The sequence below is a fragment of the Dromiciops gliroides genome, chromosome 2 (assembly GCF_019393635.1).
Source record: "Dromiciops gliroides isolate mDroGli1 chromosome 2, mDroGli1.pri, whole genome shotgun sequence".
Lineage (NCBI taxonomy): Eukaryota > Metazoa > Chordata > Mammalia > Microbiotheria > Microbiotheriidae > Dromiciops > Dromiciops gliroides.
This window is the reverse complement of record NC_057862.1, coordinates 190688241-190701760: the sequence shown is the minus strand read 5'-3', so window position 1 is coordinate 190701760 and position 13520 is coordinate 190688241. Positions and strand designations below refer to the sequence as shown.

At 45.4% G+C, this 13520-nt stretch overlaps 1 protein-coding gene across 2 annotated transcripts in view; it reads right to left on the bottom strand.

Moving 5' to 3' along the window:
* Positions 1-13520, bottom strand: part of LOC122744347 (serine/threonine-protein kinase PAK 6-like) — a 91360-nt gene that overhangs the window by 73754 nt on the left and 4086 nt on the right. The gene's annotated exons all lie outside the window — the stretch shown is intronic.

The window sequence follows — 13520 nt, the reverse complement described above, 5'->3', positions numbered from 1 at the left end:
TTTTTTCTCCTTCATAATCATTCTCTTCATCATCAGCTGACATTACTCATGGCTATGGATGGACACACGTATCTCTTTTGTTGTTGTTCCAGGCAATGTGCCACCCTCAAAGTGCCCTCCGCCTTTCTGGATAGGTGGTCTGAGAGCCCCTGGATGCCATCTTGTGGTTCCAGATTTTCCCAGGAAGACCCTGACTGTTTGACTCGGGCTTTGAAGAGGACATGTTCAAGAGAGGCCCCCTAGTGTCCCTCTCCTAAGGCCTGAAAATCACTCAGTCAGATGGGCATGAGTTGGCAATGGGGTGGGGCACAGAACACCTGCTGGACTTAGGACAATGCATCAGTGGTAACTAGGATGAACCGTGTCTTTTTGTGTCAGTTCAGAGCCCCAGAACACTGGAGCTGGAAAGGACCTTGGAGATCATCCAGTCTCAACTGCTTATTTTACAGATGAAGAAACTGAGGCTCAAGAAAGTCAAGTAGCTAGCTTAAGGTCAAATGGGTACTTAAGTGTCAGAAGTGGTATTTGAGGGGCATCTAGGTGGTGCAGTGGATAGAGCACCGGCCCTGGAGTACCTGAGTTCAAATCTGGCCTCAGACACTTAACACTTACTAGCTGTGTGACCCTGGGCAAGTCACTTAATTCCAATTGCCTCACTTAAAAAAAAAAAAGTGGTATTTGAACCCAAGTCCTTCAACTCCAGAGTCAGGGATCTCCAGTTAATAGCATAGTCAGGATTAGCTCCTTATAGCTATGTGTCTATGATGCTTTGTTGTTGTTGTTGAGTCATTTCAGTTGTGTCAGACTCTTCATGACCCCATTTAGGGTTTTCTTGGCAAAGATACTGGAGTGGTTTGCCATGTCCTTCTCCAGCTCATTTTGCAGAAGAGGAAACTGAGGCAAACAGGGTTACATGACTTTCCCAAGGTCACACAGCTAGTAAGTGTCTGAGGCCAGATTTGAACTCAGAAAGTTGAGTCACATGTAGGTTTTGGTCCCAGCTCTGTTGTGAGACCTTGGGCAAGTCATTTATTTTCCCTGTACCTTTTTCATCATTTGATGAAAGAAGTAAGGGTTAAACTACACTAGATTCAATTCTATTTAGCCAGCATTTATTAGGTGCCTTTTATGTGCCAGGCTCTGGGCATGCAGAGACAAAGATGAAATAGTTGCTGTCTTGGGGGCAGCTGCAGAAACAGGGTCTCAGAGAGAAGTTCAATAACCTACCCAGGGTGATACAGATAGTAAGTATCTGAAACAGGATTCAAACCCAGATCTTCCTGCTTCCAGGTCCAGCCCTCTACTCGCTGCACCACCACTAGACTTTCATTAGGTCAGAAATCTAAAACTGGAAGGGACCTCGGAAGCCAGAAACTGCAATCCCCTCATTTTACAAGTGAGGAAACTGAGGTCCAGGATGGACAAGTGACTTGCCCATAGTCACAGGGGTGATAAGCATCAAATATAGGATGTGAACCCAGGTCCTCCAACTCGAGAGCCAACATTTTGGACCATATGGTCTTCCCCAACCTTCAAGGAAAGTAAGCTCCACAAAGATGGGACTGTTTCCCTTTTGTCTTTGCATCCACAGCACTAGTGCAATGCCAGGTAAACAGTTGGCACTAAATAAATGCTTATTGAGGAACTGATTGACTCTATTGGATAACTCCTAGGATCTCTTTCAAGTCTAATATTCTATAACTATATAATAATCCCAAATAGAGTATTTTTTTTTTGCGAGACAATGAGGGTTAAGGGACTTGCCCAGGGTCACACAGCTAGAAAGTGTCAAGCGTCTGAGGCCAGATTTGAACTCAGGGCCAGTGCTTTATCCACTGTGCCACTCAGCTGCCCCCCAGATAGAGTATTTCTTTCTTTTTTGGTGAGGCAATTGGGGTTAACTGACTTGCCCAGGGTCAAACAGCTAGTAAGTGTATAAAGTGTCTGCGGCTGGATTTGAACTCAGGTCCTCCTGAATCCAGGGCCGGTGCTCTATCCACTGCGACACCTAGCTGCCCCCAGATAGAGTATTTCAATGAAAATTAATTTCGCTATGACCTAGCTCTTCTTACTTTGAACTTTCCCCTACCAACCTGTGAAACACTCTAGCCAAAGCCAGGCACAGCCTCAGCTCTCTACCTGGTTGGTCTGTGCCCATGCAGAACTCCAAAGGGAGCCTGATTGGAAGGGGAAAGAAAATGGAAGTTGGAAAAGTTCCTGGTCAGGAGCCAGCCATCTCCATAGAAACCAGTCCTTCCAGTTTTAACCCCCCAGCTGCTGCATTGTCAGCTCAGCCAGAAGCAAAGGAGAAGGGGAGTGGGGTGACAGGTCTGTTCTCATTCCCCTCCTGGAGGCTGCCTTGGAAGCTGGGCAGGCCAGTCAAACTGGGTTCAGAGATCAGAAAACACTAGCTGACCCTCAAAGATGAAACCTTGGATTCAGTACAGCCAGATTCATTCCCAGCAGGAATTATTTTCTTCTTCTGTTTCCTGGTCAGGGGCAGCAGCACTTGATATCTTTTGGGGGACAAGGAAGAACATAGCTCCCCCTTTCTTGCTTCCCTTAGCCAGGAGACACATTTAGTCCGAATTTTCTGCCAGGTTCATCTCAAGCATCACCTTCCAAATGAGGCCCTAGCCGTTTTCCCGCCCAATTGTTAATACTTTCCTCGCCTCTTCTCCCCCATCCCTAATGTTACAGGAAGCAACTAAATGGTATAGAGGATACAGCACTGCACCTGGAATGAGGAAGACCTCAGTTCAGATCCTGCCTCAGACATTTGTTGTTTGTTTTTTGTTTTCTTTCATTCCTTTCTTCTTTCTCTCTCTCTCTCTCTCTCTCTCTCTCTCTCTCTCTCTCTCTCTCTCTCTCTCTCTCTCTCTCTTTCTTTCTTTTTTTTTGGTGAGGCAATTGGGGTTAAGTGACTTGCCCAGGGTCACATAGCTAGTAAGTGTTAAGTGTTCGAGGTTGGATTTGAACTCAGGTCCTCCTGACTCCAGGGCCAGTGCTTTATCCACTGCACCACCTAGCTGCCCCTTTGTCCTTTGTTTTCAAAGAGGACCAGTGACATCAAGAGTGATGGCTTGACTTGTGAGTGAATTGATTTAAGTGAGGCAGAGTTGCACAAAGTTATCAGCCTCACTCTCTTCCTGAGTTATCCAAGTCCCTTGGCAGGATAAAAGTAAAGAAGACCGGAGATGGCCCAGGATGCAGTGGAAGAGTTTGGTCGGGTGTCTGAGCCCTCCACAACTCCTGCTTCAGCTGCCTTCATGGCCATTGGAACAAATTGTTCTCATCCGCCCATTCCTCAGGGAAAGTCTTCGCATGCCTGGGATAGACACCGACCCTAACTTACTGACAGAGTTGTGGCCCATCACTTAGTTACCTTATCTGGTTTAGCCCCTCTGCCTTAGATGGTTTTACCAGGGTATGGCTGCTATACATGTTACAGTTTCTTGGAGCCACAGGTGAGAGTTGGGCAAAGGTGGACACCAAAGGTGGATGAGCAGCCCTGCAAAGGGCTCACACCACAGGTGCTAATCCTCCCTGAACACCCCATGCCTCCCCCTCAGACATTTATTAGCTGTGTGACCTTTAACAAGTCATTTCCTCTCAGTTACTTCATCTGTGAAATGAGGATAATCACAGCACCCATTTCAAAGGGTTGTTGTGAGGATCAAACAAGATAATATGTATAAAATGCTTTGCAAACCTTAAATCCGCTATATAACAAGCTGTTATTATTACTTTGTAATTACTTATCTGCATCCCTACTGCTTCCCACAATAGATTGTAAGCTCCTTGAGGGTAGGCAGTGTGTGTGTGTGTGTGTGTGTGTGTGTGTGTGTGTGTGTGTGTGTTTGAATCTTCAGCTTCTAGCACGATGCCTAGCACAGAGTACACATTGAATAAATGCTTTTTTGAATGAATGAACCCACAGGCACAAAGCCAGTGAACACGCAACCCCCCCCCCCAAAAAAAACAAAAACAACAGATGATCAATTAGGCATCACAGATGTCTCTGAGGCACCGATTGAGACGGGAAGAGTCACCACCAAGTATCTCCAGGTGAACCATATCATAGAATCTCCATTTTTCAAGTACTGGGGCCTCTGCACCTGCTCTGGAATTCATCATCTGATTGTATGGAAAATGCCACCTGCCCTGGGAGCCCCTTTAACTAGGTTAATTTTACCCCTCATCACGTTTCTAACAAGTTTGCTCATCCTTATTCTCAGCAAAACAACACTGCTCCAGAGGACAGAAAAAGGTACGAGTGTGTCCCCATATAGACTTCTCTTTCCCTAAAATGATTCTAAGAGGCAGCGTGGTCTAGTGGGTAGAGAGAAATCAGGAAGTCCTGGGTTCAAATCTCCCTACTGACACACACTGGCTCTGTGACCTCAGGCAAATCACTCAACCTCTTGGTATCCCAAGAGGCCTCTCTATAACTCAAAGATGCCGACCTGCCTCCATAACCAGAGTTTCCCCAACCTCCAGTTTCCAATATCCCAGGTCAGTGAATTAATCAATGAGCACTTATTAGCTACCTGTTAGGTGCTAGGAATACGATTATAAAGAACGAAACAAGGAGCAGCTAGGTGGTGCAGTGGATAGAGCATCGGCCCTGGAGTCAGGAGGACTTGAGTTCAAATCCAGCCTCAGACACTTGACACTTACTCACTGTGTGACCCTGGGCAAATCTCTTAACCCCATTTGCCTCACTCCCAAAACAAACAAACAGACAAAACAAAGAAGGAAACAGTCTCTTCTTGAAAAGAGCTTACAACCTCAAGGAAAGGTACAAATACAAATATAAACAAGGTAGTTTTGAGGGAGGGCACTAGCAGTTGGGGGAATCGAGGAAGGCTTCATGCACAATATGGTGCTAAAAGCATCAGAAGAGCTAAAAGTAGACCACAGAGGCCATTGGATCCTACCTTCTCATTTTACAGCCAAGCTTTGGACCTGAATTCCAATCTAGCCTCAGGCATTTATTTTTTTTCCTACTTTTTTTTTGTGGGGCAGTGGGGGTTAAGTGACTTGCCCACGGTCACACAGCTAGTAAATGTCAATTGTCTGAGGCCAAATTTGAACTCAGGTACTCCTGAATCCAGGGCCGGTGCTTTATCCACTGCGCCACCTAGCTGCCCCCTCAGGCATTTATTTTGCTGTGTGACTCTGGGCAAGTCATTTAACTCTGTCTGCCCCAGTTTCCTGAACTGTAAAATGGGGATAATATTAGCACCTCCCTCCCTCCCAGGGTTATTGTAAGGAGCAAATGAGGTAATATTTTTAAAGTATTTTACAAACCTTAAAGTGCTGTCTAAATATCAGTTATTATCATTGTTGTTGAAACTTAAGCCCCAAGAAGTTTAAGTGTCCTGCTCAAAGTCACACAGGGAAGCAAGTGTCAGATTTAGGAGTTGGTCCCCAGATCTCCTCACTCCATAATCAGTGATTTGTTGGGGGGTTTTTTGGTTTGTTTTTTTGGTTTGCTTTGTTTTTTCATTGTACCAAACTGGGTCCTCCCAGCTTGCCTACTCCTGAGGAGCTAGTTTCTCTAGGCTGTGCTTGGATGGATTATTCTGGAAACTGCAGGTATTTTTCTGTGTTAACCACTGTGCTGATCCATAAATTGCTGCTGAAGCTACCCAGCCTTTGCTAACCTAGGAGCTGTGGGGTTTTTTTTGTTTTTGTGTGTGTGTCTTTTGCAGTGTTCACAAACTGTCAAGGAAATAGGCAGACAGCAAAGCATTGTTTATAGTCAGCTTTACTTGTCATTCTATGTCACTGAAATAAAAGGGATTCGGTCTCAGAGAAGGGTGGAACTTGAGCCTCCCAGGGTCCCTGCTTTACCAGGGAGGTCTCTTCATCTACACTTATTTCCTGGGTCTTTGAAAAAGAAAGCAGCTCCTCCTTCTTCAATTGATCTGACAGGCTCCTGAGCCTGAGAGGAATCCCCTGGGGATTGTGGGAAGGAGAGAGGAGAGTCCCAGGCATCTGACACTGAGCCAATAAAATGCACCGTTGGCAAAATCATAAGAAGGATTTCTTTGCTTCCTCAGCTTTTTGAGGCGGGATCAAGTGGTAAATTGAGTGTCCAGAAAGAATAGCAACAAACCAAATGCTGTGTGATTAGCATGACCAGACATGAGGAAATGTAGGGGCAACTAGGTGGCACAGTGGATAGAGTGCTGGGTCAGGAGAACCTGAGTTCAAATTTGACCTCAGACACTTACTAGCTTGGTGACTCAGGGCAAGTCACTTAACCCAGATTGCCTCAGAAAAAAAAGGAAAATGTTAAGTCCTCCCTTCTTGGAAAAGAAGGAAGATGATGGGTAAGGAACCTTGCATATACTGCCCAGGTGGTGGATTAGTTAGTTAGTTTTGCTGAACTGTCTCCTCCCCCTTTCTTTTTTTATTGTTTGTTGAAAGGGCTTGGCTTGATAGGTAGGGAAGGGGCAGAAATAATGAGATTATTATTATTTTTTGGTTGGGCAATGAGGGTTAAGTGACTTGCCCAAGGTCACACAGCTAGAAAGTGTCTGAGGCCAGATTTGAACTCAGGTCCTCCTGACTCTAGGGTCGGTGCTCTATCCACTGTGCCACCTAGCTGCCCACAGAAATAATGAGATTATTTTTTTAAGATTTCAATAAGAATTAAAACAAAAATAAGCGAGTAACAAATTTTCTTCATAGAACAAATTTCCTCCCCAAATTCTTATGCACTTGTTATAGTAAGAAGAATGAAGGGTATCCATTGCCTCTAAAGTTTAGAGATCAGCTTGCTCGAGTCCTCTTGCTTCTACTGAAAAACAAGGTGACCTTCTCTGATGCATCCTCAACTGTCCAACCCCACGAGCTATTTTTGCTGCCACTCCTGTTGGGTGGCCTGATTGCCCCCTGACCCCAAGGGCTCCACTTGGGGCCAAAAACACAGAGGGAAGAAATCCCACCTCCTCCCACAAAGCTAAGTCCTTGGAAAACGTCCTCTTCTCCCTTTGCAGGACTCAGTATCTCTCATGGTTTGGCTATTTGGGGTGTTAGCACCCATCATGAGGCCCAAGGGCTTGAGGTCACCTGGAAACCATACCTGAATCTTGAGCTGTTATTCCTTATGCTTCCCCCACCCCTGTGACTGATGGTGAAAATGGTCGGCATTGACCTGTGGTGCCTCATCCTGTGTTGTGTGAGTGTGAGTGAGTGTGAGAGTGGGTGTGGGTGTGGGGGCACTCTGAAGGCAGGGGCTTCTTAGCTCAGAATACAACACAGCGTATACAACAGAAAGCACTGGATTTGGAGTCAAAGGATCCAGCTTCATGGGATCTACGATTTAGCAGTAGAAGGATCCTTCTAGATTGTCAAGTCCAACCCCATCCTCATTTTATAGTCCATCAGAGAAATCCCATGACCTGCTTATGGTCACATACATAGAAACTGGCAAATCCGGGATTTGAGCCAACATCTTTAGCACTGTGTCCACTACACCGTATTGCCTACATCCTGTTTAGCTCTTGTGTAATCTTGGGCCAGTAGCTTGACCTAGGTAACTAAGAGGCGGTAGGTGGTACAGCTGGGCCTGGAGTCAGGAAGACCTGAGTTCAAATTTGACCTCTGACATTTACTAGCTGTGAGACTCCAGGCAGGTTGCTACATTTCTGTCTTTCCTCAGTTTCCTCAGTTATAAAATAGGGATAATCACGGCACCTACCTCTCAAGAGTTGTTGTGAGGACTGGATGAAATATTTGGTTGTTTTTTGTTTTTGGTTCTTTTTTTTTTTGCTGGGCAATGGGGGTTAAGTGACTTGCCCAGGTGTCAAGTAAGTGTCAAGTGTCTGAGACTGGATTTGAACTCAGGTCCTCCTGAATTCAAGGCCGGTGCTTTATCCATTGCGCCACCTAGCCGCCCCCTGGATGAGATATATGTAAAGCACTTAATGCAGGGTGTAGTATACAGTAGGCATTTAATACATGTTTTCTTCCTTCCTTTCTGGGCCTCAGCTTCCTCATCTTGTAAAATGAGAGGCTGGGCTAGCTGATCTCTAAGGTAATTTTTAGCTCTACATCCTAAGCCTCCATTTGTAATCGCTGCTCATTGGGCCAACTTTCCGATTCTTTTCAGGTTGTGCCCAAGGTCCTCTCCCTGGCCAGCAGAACCCAGCGGCATTGCAGCCAACCTGACAACACAGCGAGCCCTGTTATGACACATCTTTGGGAATGACGCTGGCTGTCGTTGCAGGATTTATGAAAGCCTCTCGCATTTCAGGGGGAGGAACCTTTTGCTCTCTACCTGGCTCTCCTCCCCAGATCCTTAACAACGTCTTCCCTGTCCTTGCTTCCTGGCACGGCTCTCACCCCTGCCTGTCTGCTCTCTGTGCTTGGCACCGCCCTGCCGTCAGGCTCTGTCCAGCAGCCACTCTGCCCATCTGCTCTCCGCCTGGCAGGGTCCGGGTGGTGCTCAGCTTGTCCTCCTGATGCCTGGCACTCCACGGTTACTGCTGCCTGGCCTACCTGCTGCCATCCAGCTGTTCCCCAGCCGCTGCCTGGCCTCGTGTGCTTGGAATTAGCATTTCATCTACCTGGAATGAAAATTCCCAGGGTTGGAGTCACCTTTCAAGAGGCAGCATGCTGGAATTACCCAAGATGCCTGGGCATCTCCTTCATTACAGGGCCAAAACCTTGCATCAGAGACATTATCGTTTGGGACCCATCTGTCTTGGTACAAGGGGGAGAGATGTGTTTCCAAACTTCCTTTCTCACCTGCTATTTTACCATTCATGGAATCATAGGGATGTTGATTTAGAACCGGAAGGGAGATCAGAGGCTCTTTAGGCAGCTGGGTAGTGCGTACAGGGTTGGACAAGGAGATAGGAAGACCGAAGCTTAAATCTTGCCCCACACACTCACTTTCACCTCAGTTTTCTCATCTGTAAAATAGCTAATGAGAGCCCCTAGCCCACGGGATTGTGTGAGAACCAAATGAGATGCCATGTATAAAGTACTTTGCAAACCTTAAAATGCTCTAGTAATGTTTGTTACTGTTATTATCTAATCTAACTCCTTCATTTTTCAAAGAAGGAAGGAAAATGAGGCACAAGATGAGACAGTGATTTACCCAAAGCTGCACTGGTAGGAAGGAGCAGAGGTTTGAAAGGGTTCAACCAGGATCGGATCTTTGCAGTGTGACCATTAACACTTACACCTATGTGAATTAGAACTGGGAAGGGTCACTCTCTCCTTTTTCTTCCTCAACACTGACCTCTCCCAGGTTTCCTCTTCCCTGTCTGACTACTCATTTTCCTTTGCTGAATTATCAGCCAATTCCTGCCCCCTTTGCCTGGGTAGCTTCCAGGATCTCTGTCTATTCTCTCTCCTTTGATGAGCTTATTCTCTCATGGGTTCTAGTGTTATCAGTGTGAAGATGATTCATGAATCTATATTTCCAGTCTTTGCTTCGCTCCTGAGCTCCTGGTCTACAATTCCTGCTGGACACTTCCTCATGCATGTCTTGTAGCTATCTCAAACACAATAAATTTAAAAATCCACCAACATGTATCAGCATCTTCTCTACATTGGACAGTCTTAGAGAATTGCCTAGAACCCTGAGAAGTTAAGTGACTTGCCCAGGGTTATGCAGCCAGTCTTTATCAAAAGTAGGACTTGAATCCAGGTCTTTCTGGCTCTAAAGAGAGCTCTTTAAGGGAGAGAGCACTAACTAGGGGGATCAGGGAATATTTAATGAAGAAGATGGCACTTGAGCAGAGCAGAGATAGACAAGGGCTCTAAGATGTGCAGCTGAGAAGGGAGCACCTTCTAGGTATGGGAGATAACTTCTGTGAATTCATAGGACAGATGGAGGGTCAAGTTCAGGGAAATGCTAGTAGTCTAGTTTGGCTGGAATATTGACTGCGTGAGGAGAGCAGCTAGGTGATTCAGTGGACAGACTGCCGGGCCTGGAGTCAGGAAGACTCATCTTTATGAGTTTAAATCTGGCCCCAGACACCCATTAGCTGTGTGATCCTGAACAAATTGCTTAACCCTGTTTGCCTCAATTTCCTCATCTGTAAAATGAGCTGGAGAAGGAAATGGCAGACCACTCCAGTATCTCTGGCAAGAAAATCCCAAATCAAAACATGAAGAGTTAGACACAACTAAACAACAACAATGTTGGTATAGGAAATTCCCTAAGGCACCCACAGGTCCAGCCCCTATCCCTGTCCAATGCTTATTTGTGAACTTAGAATCACAGATTAAGCCCTAAAAGGGATGTTGCCTCCTCATTTTATAGATGAGGAAACTGAGAGCGGTGAAATTACCCAAGGTCACGCAGCTAGTAAGTGTCAAGTATCTGAGGCTGGATTTGAACTCACTTCTTCCTGAATCCAGGGCTGGTGCTTTATCCACTGCACCTCCTAGCTGTCCTCTGCAACTCTTTCCGAAGTATCATGCTGCCCATGTTGTTTCTCTCCCCGCCCCCCACCCCAAGAGACAAGTCTCCTAAGACAGGGACTGCTTCATTCTTGCCTTTATATTTCTCCTATCTTAGCCCAGTGCCTGGCACATATTAAGTGCTTAATAAATGTTTGCTGAACTGAATTGACTCATCCCTTTCAGCCCCCTCATTTTGTAATGAGGAAATAGAAACTCAGAGAGGGTGACGATTTAATGCCACAAAATGAGTTATTGGCACGGCCAAGAATAGAACTCAGGCCTCCTTCCATTTCACTAAGGCTGCCTCCCCTGGATTAGTGATGTCATTTTGGTCCTCTCTGACTATGAAGGCACCTTCCAAAGAAATTGGAAAGTACTTATGTGGCCAGAGGAATGCATCCAGGCTCTGGTTCCCATGAGTGCGAGTGTGACGTCCTGCTAGCACACAAACTCTAGCAGATGGAAATAAAGATTTCTAACATGAGTTTGGCTCCTCATGAACAGACAGCTTCATAGACCTGGCACAATGCTCTGTGGCATCAAAACCCTCTTCCATCTTGGGAAAATGGACGTCAAGACTTGCCAGCCTTGCTGAGAAAGCGGCCTCTTGCCTAATTCTGGCTGTTACGGGCATCGGTCGTCCAGACTTTTTGTATCCCTGAGTTTAGCATAGTGATTGGCACAGAGCAGACACTTAATAATATGTGCTTATTGTCTGACTGATTGGCCAATAGACTCCCCAAAACCTTTTTCAAGGACCAGACATACGGGGGTGGAGGGAAGGTGAATATCCTACCAGGGGATAGCTGACAAGGAAAAACCTATCTCAGACTCCAAGTCTAGATCTCCTTTGGTGATCCCAAGGAGTGCTGGACTTGGATTCAGGACACCTAGGTTAAAAGCTTGGCTGGGGGTTGGGGGTGGGGCGGGGTCAGCTAGGTGGCTGAGTGGATTCAGGAGGACCTGGGTTCAAATCCGGCATCAGACACTTGACACTTACTAGCTGTGTGAACCTGGGCAAGTCACTTACCCCTCATTGCCCCTGGGTGGGGGTGGAGGGGAGCTTGACTCTGATACCCCATGGTCAGGAGATCTTGGATGGATCTGACATTGGAGGTTGACAAGTACAACTCCCTCTTTTCACAGATAAGGATATAGCTGCAGGATAGTTAAATGACTTGGGTAGTGTCACAAAGCTAATATATAAGAGAGTATGGAATCATTTATCTGTCAGATTTATGGGCAGAGGAAGAATTTAGGACCAAAGAAGATAGAGAGAACAAAACAAAATAAAATAGATCATTTTGATTACAAAAAGTAAAATAAAATAGATAATTTTGATTATATAAAATTTAAAAAGTTTTTGCACAAACAAAACTAATGTAACCAAGATCACAAAGGAAGCAGAAAACTGGGAAAGAAATTTTGAAACAAATATCTCTGGTAAAGGCCTCATTTCTCAAATATGTAGAGAACTGAGTCAAATTTTATAAAAATACAAGTCATTCCCCAATTGATAAATGATCAAAGGATATGAACAGGCAGTTTTCAGACAAAGAAATCAAAGCACAAAACTAATATATAATATGGGATTAGAACCCAGGTCTTTAGCCACAGCAAGCACAGATCCGACCATGTTTATTCCCTCTCCCCCTCCAACTCAATAAATCCCAGTTGATCCCTATGACTTCTGCAAACTTCTTTGTCTGGCATTCTAGATCTTCACAACCAGGTCACACCCTACCTTTCTTGCATTAGTTAGTACACATTACTTTCCTTTCCGAACACCGAGATCTGGCCAAATTGGCTATCTTGCTGTTCCTCACACACAACATTTCATCTCTTCTTTGCGGCTTTCCCCGGCCCCATGATCGAAATGAACTTCTTTCCCACCTCTGCCTACTTTCCATCAAAGCCCCACACAAATGCCACCTCCTAAATAAGGCTTTCCCTATCACCACAGATGCTAGTGAGCCCCCCCCCCCGCCAATTCTCCTGTATTTATTTTATAGATTACTTTATATGTCCATGTCGTTGCCCCTATAAAATGTAAGCTTTTTTCAGTTCAGAGATGATTTCATTCATGCAGTTATATTCCAGTGCCCTACCCTTAATCAGCACTTAATAAATGCTTGGTGAAGAATTGACTAATCAATAGTCAATCATTTCTTAAGCACCTATTTTGGATTGTAAGCGAGTTGCTTTGCTGCTCAGATCTCCGGTTTCCTCATTTGTAAAACTGGAATGATAATACTTGTCCTATCTACTTCATAGGCTTGTCATGAAGACGGTACTTTGTAAATTTTAGAGTTCTATGAATGAATGAATGAATGAATGAATGAATGAATGAATGAATGGATGAATGGATGAATGGATGAATGAATGAATGAATGAATGAATGAATGAATGAATGAATGAATGAAGTATTTATTAAACATTTGCTATGTGCCAATCCTTGTGCTAAGCCCTGGGATACAAGAGAAAAACAAGATCATTCCTGCCCTCCAGAAGCTTACATTTAGGAAAAATACCCTAAACCATCATAAGCCTTAGAACCTTGGCTCTGGGTCCTATTCCTGAGGTTCTTGGACTAAGCTGAAAAGCTGACTTCCCTGGCAAGATTCCCTGGCCCTTCCCGGCAGGATGTGTGGACCCTAAGCTAGAGGATTGTACCCACGTATTTTAGACCCAGGACAGATAATGGAGATGACTGCATTGCTGTAGTCTCCCTCCTCTGCTGAGTTCCAAGCACTTTGTAAACATGAGCTCATTGGTGCTTACAAAACCCCTGGGAGAAGCGGGGGTCATTAACACAACGTCAGACACAAAGCCAGAGGCACAAACGGGGATGAGATTTGCTCAAATTCCCACTGCAGTGTGGACTAGAACCCAGGTATCCAGCCTCCCAGCACAGCGCAATATTAACTAGGTCAAGCTGCCTCCCTTGCATATCCCAGCAGGCTCAGGATTGAGGGAGAAACACTTTTCTCCAGAGAGGGACAGATGAGGACCTATCAGGGAGGGGGGAAATGCCTTACCTGCCCTAAAGGCACCAGGTGCTGCCTGCTTTGGCATAGCCTGCTTTG